General features: G+C 41.5%; 1 protein-coding gene across 3 annotated transcripts in view; it reads left to right on the top strand.

Annotated features, from left to right (window-relative positions):
- Positions 1-8395: 8395 nt before the first annotated feature.
- PRDM2 (PR/SET domain 2) overlaps positions 8396-13425 on the top strand; it is a gene marked incomplete at its 3' end in the record, with an annotated part of 120018 nt that continues 114988 nt past the window's right edge. For 2 of the 3 annotated variants that reach the window (XM_084651387.1, XM_084651391.1), the window contains exon 1: positions 8396-8499. The remainder of the gene's footprint in view (positions 8500-13425) is intronic. The other variant, XM_084651388.1, reaches the window with a different exon arrangement.

Below are 13425 nucleotides of genomic sequence, written 5' to 3'. Positions count from 1 at the left end.
CCTAAAGGCATCCAGTCTGACATATTCTATGCCAAAGTTAAGCAGCCCAGTTAGGTTCAAAATGGCTGAATGATCAACCACGGAGAAAGAACACTGAGAGCTGAATCATTGATGGACCATGAAATACAAAAGACTGAGTCTTGTATTAAAATACCACAGAGGGAAGAGATCCTGAGTTAAGTGTTGCATGAGACAGTGAGGTTGCTACTGGAAACTCTTCTGTTTTAAGCTGTAATAACAGAGTTAATAAGGTGTCATGTTTACTGTCTGTTTTCGGTTTGTTTTTTGTTGTTGTTTTTTCCTTAATGCTGCAGACCTGCTAACTTTCACACATTCAGCATGAGACTCACTCAGTTCAGGTTGAGTCTGAAGTCTTTTTTTTTTTTAAACTTTTTTTAAAGTTCCTCACTCTTGTGAGAAAGGATTTTATGATTTGTTTTGACAAGACATTTATTATCTCATATTGCTCATTTAAATGATTGCAGCTTGAGGGCCCTGATAATGCACGATGGAACTGTACTTCACTTATACATATTTTAGTAGCTCATAGTAAACATAGGTTTCAAGTAAGTAGAAGCACCTGGCTGATGATATTAAATTGTCGTGCATAAAGATGAAAGTATGGCCTCTACTATTTTTTGTCTTCTGTAAGTAAATCTGTAATGTCACTTCTGGATTGCAAATGCCTTGGTTCACAGAAGGAACTCCAATTTACCCAGTGTCAATACCTTTGTTATTGCAGTTATGAAATTAACCTGTTATTTCCAGAGACAAATGTGGCTTTTGAATTCTGATGAAGGTTCTCTCTTGTGTTGGAGTCTATAACTTTGAAAATGTACTGTCCACTGTAGAGTTTGCAGAAGCCCCCTTTCGTATGCTAATAAGACTTTGACAGCAAGAGGAGTTGAGTCTCATCAAAGTTTTTTCTTGGGTGATATTTCTTCCCCTTCAAGGTAAACACAGACTCAAGAGCTAGTATTCTACCTGAGAAAAGCACCAGTTATTGCAACCGCATCAGACCTTTGGTTTTCAGGACGTTTTCATGCAGCCTACCATGTATTTTATGTGGTCATCATAATTGTTTAAATAAAAAACTGTTTTAAATGCCAGCCAGTAACAAGCGAATATATCCCTCATTTTCTACATTTACTATATTTACAGTTTACTGAATTAAAGCAGCAAATGGTAAGAAATACTAGAAAGATTTAGGCAATCTGGAGGAAAGTCAGAAAACAGCAACAAAAACATGAAGGGGCTGATCTAATTTACAAGGAAAGATTAAATTTACGTTAGGAACGTTTTTGAAAATTTGCACCAGTGAGGTATTTATACCCGTGCAAATTTCTCTACTGTCCCCAGACCTAAATATTTATAGCCTGATTAAATCAAATACAAATAAAAAGTTCTTGTAGTCTTTCATTAGCTTTTAAGGATATGAACACCAAGGAGGAGTAGAACTGTTTTGGGTCTAGTGAGCTGTAAGTAGGAGTAATGGGATAAAACAAGGAAAAGGTAAATACAAGCTGAAAAGTTTTGTAACAGTGAGGTCACTAAAGATTTCCTTTTCCCAAGGAAAGTGGTGGAATCCCTATGATCTGACACACATAATATTGACAAAGCACCGTTTATCTGTCTCAGGTATTTCTAAAATTGCCTGTTACTAGGATATCTAAGTGCTGACACTATACATTAAGGAATACAACTGGCTGAATAATTCAAAAAATAATAGGTGAATATTTACACAGATAAAAGAGGTGAGTTCAGTTCATTTGGTTTTGGTACTGGGATAGTCTGTCTCCTTTTCTTACTTGGCTGAGCACAGAGTAAGGGATCCCACCCTATTCAGTTCACCAAGATCTTGGACCTGAATACCTCATTCAGAGCACAATTCCTGCTCTCCTAATATTCCCTGATGTGAGCAAATAGACTGTGAGAGGACGGGACCTTGGCTTTACCCCTCCCTCACCGTACTCATTGGCTACAGTAGCTGGCCAGGTAGAAGAACTTTCTGCCCCACCAACCCTGGAGCAAGAGGGAAGGTAATCAAGGAACTGTGACATAATTCAGTCCTTAAGCGAAGCAGTTACGTATGGCCCCTGCCTAAAGGCTCAGACTGGCCCATCCATATGACCCAATCAGCAATATGACGATTTCAGCAATAAAACATACAGTATCTTCTAAAAACTGTAATAAAAACCAATGGTCACAGATGAACTTTCAATTTGTGAGTGACAGAAATGAATACCTTTTTCTAATGCTCACCATTGCTTCTGTTAAGGGCTCATTCTTTGTAAAATGCATTAAATATCTCAATTAATTTTTTTTAATTTTAATGTAATTAAAATTTAAATAATACTAAAAAAGGGCAAAACCAAAAGCCTGGATCCAAATCCACTGATCTTTGGATTTGATCAAAATCTGAACTCGGATCGAAGTTTTGCAAATGACTTCTGTATATAGAATGGATCAGTCAACAAAAACCTAGAGCTGAATACAGAACCTTGGACTCTTTAAAATCTGGATCCAAATTCTGCAGCTTTAGTCCATCTCTGGTTTTAAAAAGTAAGTTATGTGGCTACAAACAGCATTGGTCATTTTAAAATCATGTTGTTTTCCTTGCTGTAGTTTAGAAACTGCACAGATTATGTTTTATTACATTTCATTGTGATCCCCAAACTCACTTTAAATAAAGATTTTAGTTTAGAAATAATTTGGCTAATACTCTATCTCTCACTTTTTGAAAGGACTGTGAAGGCCTTTCAAATGAACAACTGAAAACATTAGGCTTAGATGAGAATATATGCCCACTTGTGAAAGAGAACAGATGGACTGCAGACAGCCTACCAGTACATTGGTGCATCTACTGTCAAGAAGCAGACCACACAATGATACCAACCTCTTAGTAATGTTTAATTGGAAGAGTAAGACTATATCAGTCATCCCATTGCTAACATGCTAGAGGTATTAATTATCTAAAGTGCTGATGTAGTGACAGCTTCTGATGAAGAAAGTTTTATACGGAAAGATCCTTTTTTTCTTCCCCTTGAAAATGTGCATGTAACCCCAATTAATGATTATTGCAGTTCTGCATATGTATTCAAAGGCTAATGATATCTAGTGCTTTATATCTTCAAAGTACTTTACAAACATGAACTAATTAATCTTCAAAACAAACTTGGGAGGTAGCCTACCTAACATCCTCTCATTTTAGAGAGGGAAACTAGCAGAGAGGTCAAATGATTTTCCCAAGCCAAAGAAAGAATTATAGTTTGACAGTTCCTGGGTCCTGAAAACACTAACTCATACCTCTGTCTATTTCCCTGACAGCTAATGAAATCCTATCTATTATCAACAAACCATCTTAAGAGCTTTGGAGGGAACTATTATTGTATTTGAGTTTTTTCTATTCATGTGATCTCTGCTGCCTACTTCAGTGTTCTATTCTTGTTTCTTAAATAGCATAAGAAATATTTATTTTTGTAAAGACGAACACTTTAATAAAAGTGTTAAATAAATAAAACTATATTTTATATATAAAATATAACTAAAATAAATTTAATAAAGTTGACTTTGTGTTAAAACAAAGCTGTATTTTCTTCTTCAGAAGCAATGCTACTAGTGATTTGGAATTAAGATATATATTCGTGCACATGAATGTATCTAAACAGAGTTTCATAGCACGTCTAATATTAAATACCTAAATGGGTAAAAAGAAAAATGACTGTAGGTCATTGCTTTAGATGCAAGCATAAAGCTAATTTCAATGAAAAAAAAAAAAGAAGCACAAAATACCCCAAACAGTTCTATAATATAACAAACTACCCAACAAAACCTGCTGCTTCTCCAATACATAAACTAAGCCTACATTTTATTTTAAAAAGTGTGTATGGCTCTCTTGCTTTTTTATAGGGAGACAATTTCCCAGAATTCCCACTCACCTGTTTCCTTATACCAATATCCCAAGCTTTAGATTCCAGTTTAGGACTACATTTCCCATGATGACTTTTAGTCAAGTATCCTCCAATCAGCTACAAGCTAGGTCTTTAAATCAGGCTTCTATGGGGGTGGTTCCTCCCTTAAAAAGGAAGGAAGGTTGAATCAATTCCAATATATGAAAAAAAGTTTTCTCCTTCTCTTCTCACAAATGGGTGAGTAAACACAGATCCATAGATAATACGCATTGTAACAAAACTAACAGGGTTTAAAGTCTTATGGAAAAAATATTATTTTGCATTTAGTGCTATAGTTGTGCATGGTGCTTTAGAGGTGAATAAATAGTCAAGATCCCCTATCCCATGGAGTTCATAATCTAAATTAGACCAGAACATAAAATGCCAGCATCTGGGATATAAGGAGTGAGAGAGGAGTGAAAATGGAGTGAGGAATTCTGCTGTTAGGGCAGCATATATTTTTAAACATGAATGAAAATCTACTTTCATATGGGTAAGTATAATATATAAAGGTAATATGTTGTATTTTGCATGAGGATAATTAGTAATTACTTAAAGAAACCTTAATTCTAAATTAACTTTTTTGTGGGTGGGAGGATTTGTGTGTGCCAGCCATGTTCCCTCCCTTCCCCATTTGCCTTCATCCCTTCTAACATAACAAGTCTCCAGTTTCTCATTAGCATTGAGGCTTGGTTTCTATTAGAAAACTTGCATCGGTGGAATTAAATTGATTAGTAGTACCAGTGTAAACCCTTAATATAGATGCACTTTAAGATTTTTCATTTATGCTTAAACCAATTTAGTGTACTATAGTAAGCTAGAACAGTTTAAGCATGTCTATGTTGATGGTTTGCTGCTGGTGTAACTAGATTAGTTTTAAATTGGTTTTGTTACACTGGTGCACATTTTCTAATGTAGACAAATCTTGAGTATTCCAGGTGTGAAAAGTGGCTGATCTCCCTTCTAAAAAAAAAAGAGGAGAGAAACAAGTATAGTAATACATTTACATTTAAACAGAGCCCCTTTCTTTCCACAAGAAAGAAAGCTTAACACACTATGAACATATAAATCCACAGAAATGCATCCACCTCTGGGTATAAGCGAGGTAGGGATCACCATAATAATGGAGGAAAAATTTTGGCCAGGACACTGGAGCATGCTCCTACTCTTACAAAAATGAGTCATGGAGGCTGAGGTTTTCAAAGCAGTACAAAGGAGTTAGCCATATATCTTCCACGATAGAAAAAAAAATCCTTTGCACTGACTTTAAAATCTCAACAAAGGAGCTTTAATGTCCATGAGGCAGAAAGGGCCTTAGTTATCAAGACTGTCCCTTGCAGACTACAAGGAAACTGAGTTTATCTGCCTTGAGAGAAGGGCTGAGAAGACCCTGCTGGGATTTGAATGTCTGGTTCTGAAGAATCTTGCCATTACAAATCCGAATTTAGCTTATCTTGTCCCAAGAGCTTTATAGGGTCTAACTTATAAAAAGGTTTCAGAGTAACAGCCGTGTTAGTCTATATTTGCGAAAAGAAAAGGAGTACTTGTGGCACCTTAGAGACTAACCAATTTATTTGAGCATAAGCTTTCGTGAGCTTATAAAAAGGATAGCTCATAATCAAGAATGTTTATTTTGAAAATACTTGTCTGTGTATATTCTGTACAGTCTTTGAATTTACCAGACACCCAGCCTGAAGTAACTACAAAATCTAAAGGGGGGAAGGGCATCAGTGATGAGCAAGGAAATGCCTTGGTGAGCTACTCTGCCACCCAACTTCTGGGAAAGGTCCTGGGATTTCTGACAGGGTGCTGTCCCTGAACATTGATCAGGACTTCATTTCTGAATCAGTCTCTGGCTAGCAGGAGTTAAATTTGAAACTCTACTCACCTCTCTGCTGGAAGGGAGAAGGAGTTTTCTGCCTCCCTTCCTACATCCAGGATTTCCTTGCCTGCTACAAGGATGGAGGAATGGGTTTTGCTACTTTCTGTCCCTCAATGATTCCTAGTTATTAGGAGGGAGAAATGATCTGTTCTTGTTATACTCCTCTCCTTCTCCAATTTTGTGTTCTTGGGACTTCCTCCATGAATAACTCCAGGACCTGCTTCAGCTACCTGTAGTTTCGACAAGCAGCTGCAGTGAGAAATGAACATTATTCTTGACGGTTTCAGTGCTGACCACAGGGTTCTGATTGCTGAAGAGCAGCTGTGAATCTGGCTTTTGTCCTGGTAATTTCACTCTGCTGTTGCCTGGCATAGCTATGGACAACAGAGGCACAGGAGTTGTTTGGCTTCAGACTCTGCACTCTTTAAAGTTGAAAGGTTTCAGAGTAGCAGCCGTGTTAGTCTGTATTCACAAAAAGAAAAGGAGTACTAGTGGCACCTTAGAGACTAACCAATTTATGCATGAAAGCTTATGCGCAAATAAATTGGTTAGTATCTAAGGTGCCACTAGTACTCCTTTTTTTTTTTAAAGTTGAAAGGTTATCTTTGTAATCATCAGTGTTAGAAATTGAATGGGTTATTTTAAATTAAGCAAAAATTGTCAAGTTAGGCAATTTTTCCTTGCTTGCTCGGGAAAGTTTCCAACTCACCATGTGGAACAGTATTCTTCAAACCAGATATTTTATAGTTTGTATTGATACTTTGCCCATATTTATCAGTAGTTTTACTCCATCTTTTTATATACATGCACAATTTGAAATCAAATCAAACTACAAAAATACCATTCTGCATTTTAGATCTCTAAACCATAAACAGTCTGGTAATATCAACCCGCTCCATCCCCAATTGTGTTTAACAGAAGAATCCTTCCCCATTTATGTTATGAATGGCACATTCTCCTCTTGTCTATGGAAGAGGGAAGAAAATCAGGCCACCTAATTCTATGTATATAGAATTTCAAGTTCAAATCCTTATAGTCAGACTATACAAAGAGAGACCCTATTATATGCAATGATACATATGCATAAATGTATCAAGAGATGAGCCTACTCTGGTTTTTCATTAAATACCTGCTCAGAAACTACAGTGAGAAGATGTTTGTTGCTACAGGACATCACAATATGTTTGCTGTTTCAAAAGGACACTAAAATTTCACATTAGGTCCCAACAAGTCAGGAATTTCACCATCACCCTCCCTTTCTACACCTGCCAAATCTTACTTTTTGGGAGTAGGGAGGTCTCTCAAACCTGTGCCCCCGATGATGAAGTGTTTCTCTGACATTTAACATCTCCATTCATTCCAACTAGTTTCTGACAGCCCCTGAGCTCAATCAGCTTGAGGAGTGAGAACTCCCTTGTGGAGCTGAACTACTGAAGGGAGAGAAACAAGAAAGGGCTAAGAAGGGAGAAGAATGTGCTCTTGGGGGGTGGGGGTTAATTATGGAGGTGAGCACCTGCAACTGATTTGTCAGGAGGGATATTGAGGGAGAGGGAAGAGTCAGAGTTTGGGTGTCTTGGGAAATGGGGCCTTTTGAACTGGTCATAAAATGGGAATTATATTTTTAAAACTGAAGAAATTGTCCTCCCTTTTCATCACAAAATTTCAATGTTTCCTCACCTCTACTTTGAGGGTACTGAGCCATGGAGGAAGGGGGTCAAGGTTGAAGTTTTGGGAGTCTTGAGAGTTTGGGAACAAGTAGGGAGTGGGCAGAGGAGCGGACTGGGGGTTTGGGGAAGTGACTGGGGAGGGGGCAGAGGCAGGGCATGGGGAAGGAGTTTGGGACTGAGTAAGGAGGGGGCAGAGGTGGGTTGGTGGAGTAGGGAAGGGTTATGGGGAGTGGCCAGCGGTGGGTTTGGGAGGGAATAGGGAGGGGGGGGCACAAGCAGGTTTGGGGAGAAGGCAGAGGTAGTTTGGGGAGGAGGGAGAGGACAGAGGCAGGGTTGGGGGGAGTCGGGAAGGGTTTCAAGGGAGGGGGCAGAGGTGGATTTGAGGCAATAGGGAGGGGGCACAGGCAGGTTTGGAGTGGGAAGGGGGTAGAGAGTTTGGGGGAGGGGTTGGGGCAGGGGGCAGAGGCAGGTTTGGGGGGCTGGGGGGAGTGTGTGGAGGGGGCAGAGACCGGTTCGGGAGGGTTGGGGGGAGTGTGTGGAGGGGGCAGAGACAAGCTTGGGGGGAGTGGGAAGGGGGCTGGGGCAGTGGGGAGGGGGCAGAGACCGGTTTGGGAGGGTTGGGGGGAGTGTGTGGAGGGGGCAGAGGCAGGTTTGGGGGGAGTGGGAAGGGGGCAGAGAGTTTGGGGGAGGGGGCTGGGGCAGGGGGGAAGGGGCAGAGACCGGTTTGGGGAGCGGACTGGGGGCGGGTGGAGGAGGCAGAGGCGGGTCGGGGTGACCCGCAGGAGACCTGGGCGATGGCTGGGGGCGGACTCAGGGGGGGCACTGGCTCGGGGTTCCCTGCTGGGGAGGGGGGCCCGTTCCTCAGCGCCCCCCTCCTCTCGACGTCACTTCCGAGGCCGGAGACAAAATGGCGTCCGGCTGGTGCCGGAGCCTGGGGCTGCTCCGGGCCACTTAGAGCCGGGCCGGCCGCAGGGGCAGGCAGGCGGCGGCGGCGGCGCAGGTAAGACGGACCCGGCGGCGCTGCGAACAGACGCCGCCGCTGCTGCAGGGAGGGGGGCTTGGGTCCCGGGCTAGGAGCCTCCGCACGGGGCCGCTGGGGGCGCCCTACCCGCAGCCGGGGGACGGGCCCTGGCGGGAGCCCGGGGACCGCCCTGCGGTGGGAGGGGCGGTCAGGTGGGTCCCTGAGGGCAGCGCCGTGGAGCCGGCTCCATGGGATGCCCCTCGGCCGGGGCTGGTAGATGGGGGCTGTCGGAGGGCTCCGGAGAGGGGCGGGGGAGTTCTGGCTGTGGGGAGTAAAGGCCCCCCTCAGCCGTGAACCCCAACGTTGTGCCTTGGGGGAGGCGAGCAGGGCTCCTGGGGACACCCCCCTGCCCAGGGTGCTGGAGGAGGGGGCCGGGGACAGAGTCCTGACGGGCTGGGGGCCAGCGAAGGGAGTATTGTGCACATGGGGAGCAATGCGGGGTGGGAATCCGTTGGGAAAGGGGGGCCGCACCCATCGAGGTCTGTTTAAAAATGTCTTCGTGGAATAACGTTTTTGCAGCGGTCTGGGGTGGGGCGTTCGGACAAATATTGGAAATGCCCAAAACTAAGGAAAAACCTCCCAAATGCAATGAGATTCCCACTTGGCCAGTTGGAACGTGCAAAATAATATACCTCATTCAAACACACAATAATCTTGAGCCTACTCTGTCATCAGAAGCCATGACAATTGATGAGCCTTGCAGCTCATCTCAAGACCAAGAATCCAAGCTCTGTTTGACCAGGGAGAAATGAATTCCAGCGTCAAAGGCCTGGTCTGCTCATAAAAATTAGATTGACCTAGCTACGTTGGTCCAGGGTGTGAAAATCTTCATGCACTGTGAGATGTAGTTGGGTTGACCAGACCATCACTGTAGATGCTGCTAAACTGGTTGACGAATGAATCCATCAACCTAGCTACTGCCTTTTGGAGGGTTGGATTAACTACGTTGATGGAAGGGTTTTCCATTGGAGCAGGAAGCATGTACACTATGGTGCTACAGTGACACAGCTGCAGCACCATGGCTGTGGCTGCCATGGTATAGATGTACACAGACTCCTCACTGAAAATACCCTCTAACAGGGTCTCTTGCACAAACCAGAGAGCTCTTGCTTGAAGGTGGAGCAGTATCACTGGGGAAAGAGATGGTTCTTCAGGTAGCCTCAGACACAAAACACTTAGGGCTGTGTAGATCAAAACTCCAGTTTCAGACTGATTGGAAATCAGTGCAGGACATGGAGTGCTGGTATGATGAAATAATTCTCTTTGCAAAGTACTGTGGATAGTCACATTCTCACTAAAGTTTCCCAGTGATCTTAAAAACTGTAAAGTGTACTGCAGGACTTTGATTTTGAGGGAAAAAGAAAATGTCAAACTCTTTCATCAGTTGCAGAAGGGAAAAAAGCTGCTTTTGTCAGTCACTACCTGAGCATCCAAATGCAGCAGAGAATTTAATAACCTCCGTATTCTGAAATTGAGTAATAAACAGAATATATGCTTCTCCTCTCTAGTGGAGCTGCTAACATTTCTCCAATTTTTTCTCCCAACTTACCCACATTCTCTGTCTTGATTGAGCTACCAGCTCTCTCATACAACTCCTGTTCTTGGCTAGTAATCCATCTCACTAGCTGAATCAGAGAGGATGGAGATGGTAGAGTAAGGTGTTGTCAACAGCTCATACTAACCTCTTCACATACCCTGCAAAGTCTAATGTTTACATGGTCTTCTCATTAAAATTTTCAAACGGTCACCACCACTGGTGTACCTCTACAAGTGCGAGCACTAGTATAGACTGGCCTACAGCAACACCTGCGCTCTCTAGACTTGCTCTGTGCAGGTGAGATGACAGTGGTTAAAACACTGGCAGCGGGTCAACATTAGCACTCCTACTGTTGCTGCTACAAACGGAATTGCTGACAGCAGTGGTGGGCAATTTTAAGAAACAAAAGACCCCTCAGACACTCTGAATAGTAGGTGTGACAAGATAGAACTCTGTGATGCCCCGCATGAAAGGCTTCAGGCTGATGGGTCAGCACTGTCCCCTGGGATCTCTTAGAATGAAAGGAATAGAGCAACCCTCTTGCTGTCCTTGGCAATTATTGTAGATGTGGCCAAAACTTCGGGCTCAGCAACATTGTAGGCAACTTTCATGTGTAAAACAGCATGCTTATTTTATCTTCCCGGTCATTTTCTACGATGGATGTGTTAGTGGGGAGACAAAGGTTTAAGTCCCTGGGAACGGGACTGTAGATGTACAGTTGTTCAGATTTGAGGATTCTGAGAACAAAAAGCCTTTTTCCAGGGAGGCAGGCGTGAAGGGGGGTGCTGTTTGTGTGTTTAGCTAAGGGTGACAGGTTTACAGGAGTTGGAGCGGACACCCTCAGTTCTTCCCTTTTCAGGAGTAGGCACTGTCCAGATAGAAAGACTGGCTTTTTTAAAAAAAACTTGTATATGTGACTTTTTATTGTTAAAAAGTTGGTAACACATGACTCTGCATGTGTGCAATGTATGCATCATTGGAGTAAAAGAAACACACATGCACAAGTTTCCTTTATATTGGCTTTCTGCATCACCCCCTGCCTAAAAATGGAGGTGAAAGATACAGCAGTAAATGAAAGTGAATCTAAATTTCTCTCAATAACTTCCTGGGCTGTTAAGATTTGAAATGGTTGATGAAGGGCTGATGCTCCAAGTCCCCGCCTCTCCTTTCAAGTCAAGTGTGTAATTCATGGACAGTGAAGATCTCCTAGACTCCTAGACAACTCTGTGTAAGAGCAGTATTGTGTCCTGGGTTTCTTTGCCAACCTTCCTTTCCCCAGCACTGTTGTGCAGATTGTGATAGGCCTGTTAGTGTCAAATCTCCACTGCAGAAATGGCTGCGTTTCAGTGCTATATGCAGGTACTTTCTGAAGCACTTAGGGATTAGAGGGAATGGTATAGATGTAATATATGAAATATTGTCCCTTTCTAGGTGTCTTTCTACTGCAGCCGAAATGTGCAAGCAGCACACTGTAGCTGACAGGTGTAGTAAGATTGCTCTGTACCCTTTCCAGAGGTATATAAACTCAATTGGGAAAAAGAATGCATGGTGCTGAAACTTATACATCAGATCTTTTCTTCAAATTTAACTTAAATCTTTCTCTGTTTAGTTAGCATTGCTGTTGTATTTAATGCTTTCAAATGTGTAATTTTAACACTCTTGTCTATTGTGCCCTTCTGGATCACATTTTCACAAGCTTTACTTAATTGTTTAGATACCAGTAACATTTTTATTCTTGTGCATCAGTATATTTGAGATGCATTTAAGATATACATGAATATTTTATCGTCACAAGTCCTATTCAAAAACACTGACTTTCTACACATCATGGAAATATTTGTATATGAACAAACAATTCTACAGTATTATCAATAGGTTTCTTTCTGAAACATTATTTGTATTGTGCCTATTATTTCAAGGCGGTACTCATAATTTTGGGTGCTTTACCTACAGCAGAGTTTTTTGAGGCTGCTTTGAAGTGTGCCTTTGATGCACCTTAGGAGATCCTTATAGCACTGGTGCTTATTTCATGCTGTCTTTGTTTGATTCTTTGAAGAATCAAAGAAGATTATAAGGAGATCCTTATAGCACTGGTGCTTATTTCATGCTGTCTTTGTTTGATTCTTTGAAGGGCAGCCATCAACTCAAAATCTAATACTTTAGATTTTGGTACTTCATACCAATTTGTGGTTTTGAAATCATACTTTGGCTTAATTTTTTCTCTGGTGCTATATTGAAGACTCATAGACGCAAAAGGGGGAGGAGAACTGATTAATTAACTATACAAAGTAGAGTGACACTGACCGTATATAATGAGCTGTAAAATCAATAATGTAAATAGCTGAAAAAAATATTTGTACTTTAATATTTCTATTACACTTAAATGCTGCTTGCAACAATCGCGGTCACGTTTTTTCAGGCTGAAGTGTAATTTTTAAGTTAACAGTGTTCCTGTAGATTTCTTTTGAATTGTATCTTTAAAACGAAAATGGGCTTCATGAAACAAAGTATATCTATCTATTTTGGGGGGGTTATTCTTTAGGGTTTTTTGTTTTGTTTTTTTTTGTTTTGTGGTATTTAGAAAACATGGTTTAGAGTAAGGGACTGGGAGCTGGGACTGCTGAAGTCAGTTCCCATTCTGTTTACTTTTCTGTGTGACACAGGGACAAATCACTGAACTTCTCTGTGTCTGAGTTTACCTGTCTAAAATGGTCATAATACTTATATTGGGGTATTGAGTATTAATTAATTGCTGATTATAAAGTTTTTTTTGAGATCCTCTGATGAAAGACTAGATGAGCACAAAGTGTTAACTTTGTATTTGTAACACGTAAGCGTTAGCTTTTTGCTTTGATTCTTTTCAGTTTTATTTTTCTCTATTGTGGCCGAGTATTGAATATGTCCTAGTTTGTAGATTGCCACACAGGTAAATATTCAGGAAGAATGGAGAGCTTTAACCCACAATTACCTAGTTTGGGTAGTAATCAAACCCCACTTTTAACACAGCTTTAACTATCTGCAACTAGTCTGTTGTTTTCAGATCCTTGCTTATGTAACTGTCCTCTGACCTCTCCCTGACTATCCTATTACTTAATCTACAATGGGAAGAAATGAGTTGTTGTGGAGAGCTTGATGTGTAGATGTGGCAAACTCAGGGTTTATTTTTGCATTGAAGATTTCTTAGCATGGTTATCTGTTAAAAGTATTTATTTAGGTTAAAGCAGTTCACTTGGTTACTTAATATAGTGGTGCTAGTCAGGGTCCCCACCAGGGTTAATGATGCAACAGTGCTTACTTACCTTAGTCTCTAAGGTGCCACAAGTCCTCCTTTTCTTTTTGCGGATACAGACTAAACGGCTGCTACTCTG

The sequence above is a fragment of the Lepidochelys olivacea genome (genome assembly GCF_965140295.1).
Source record: "Lepidochelys olivacea isolate rLepOli2 genome assembly, chromosome: 18".
In the NCBI taxonomy this organism is placed as follows: Eukaryota; Metazoa; Chordata; order Testudines; family Cheloniidae; genus Lepidochelys; species Lepidochelys olivacea.
The sequence above is the reverse complement of the archived record's forward strand: the minus strand, read 5'-3'. Positions and strand labels throughout refer to the sequence as shown.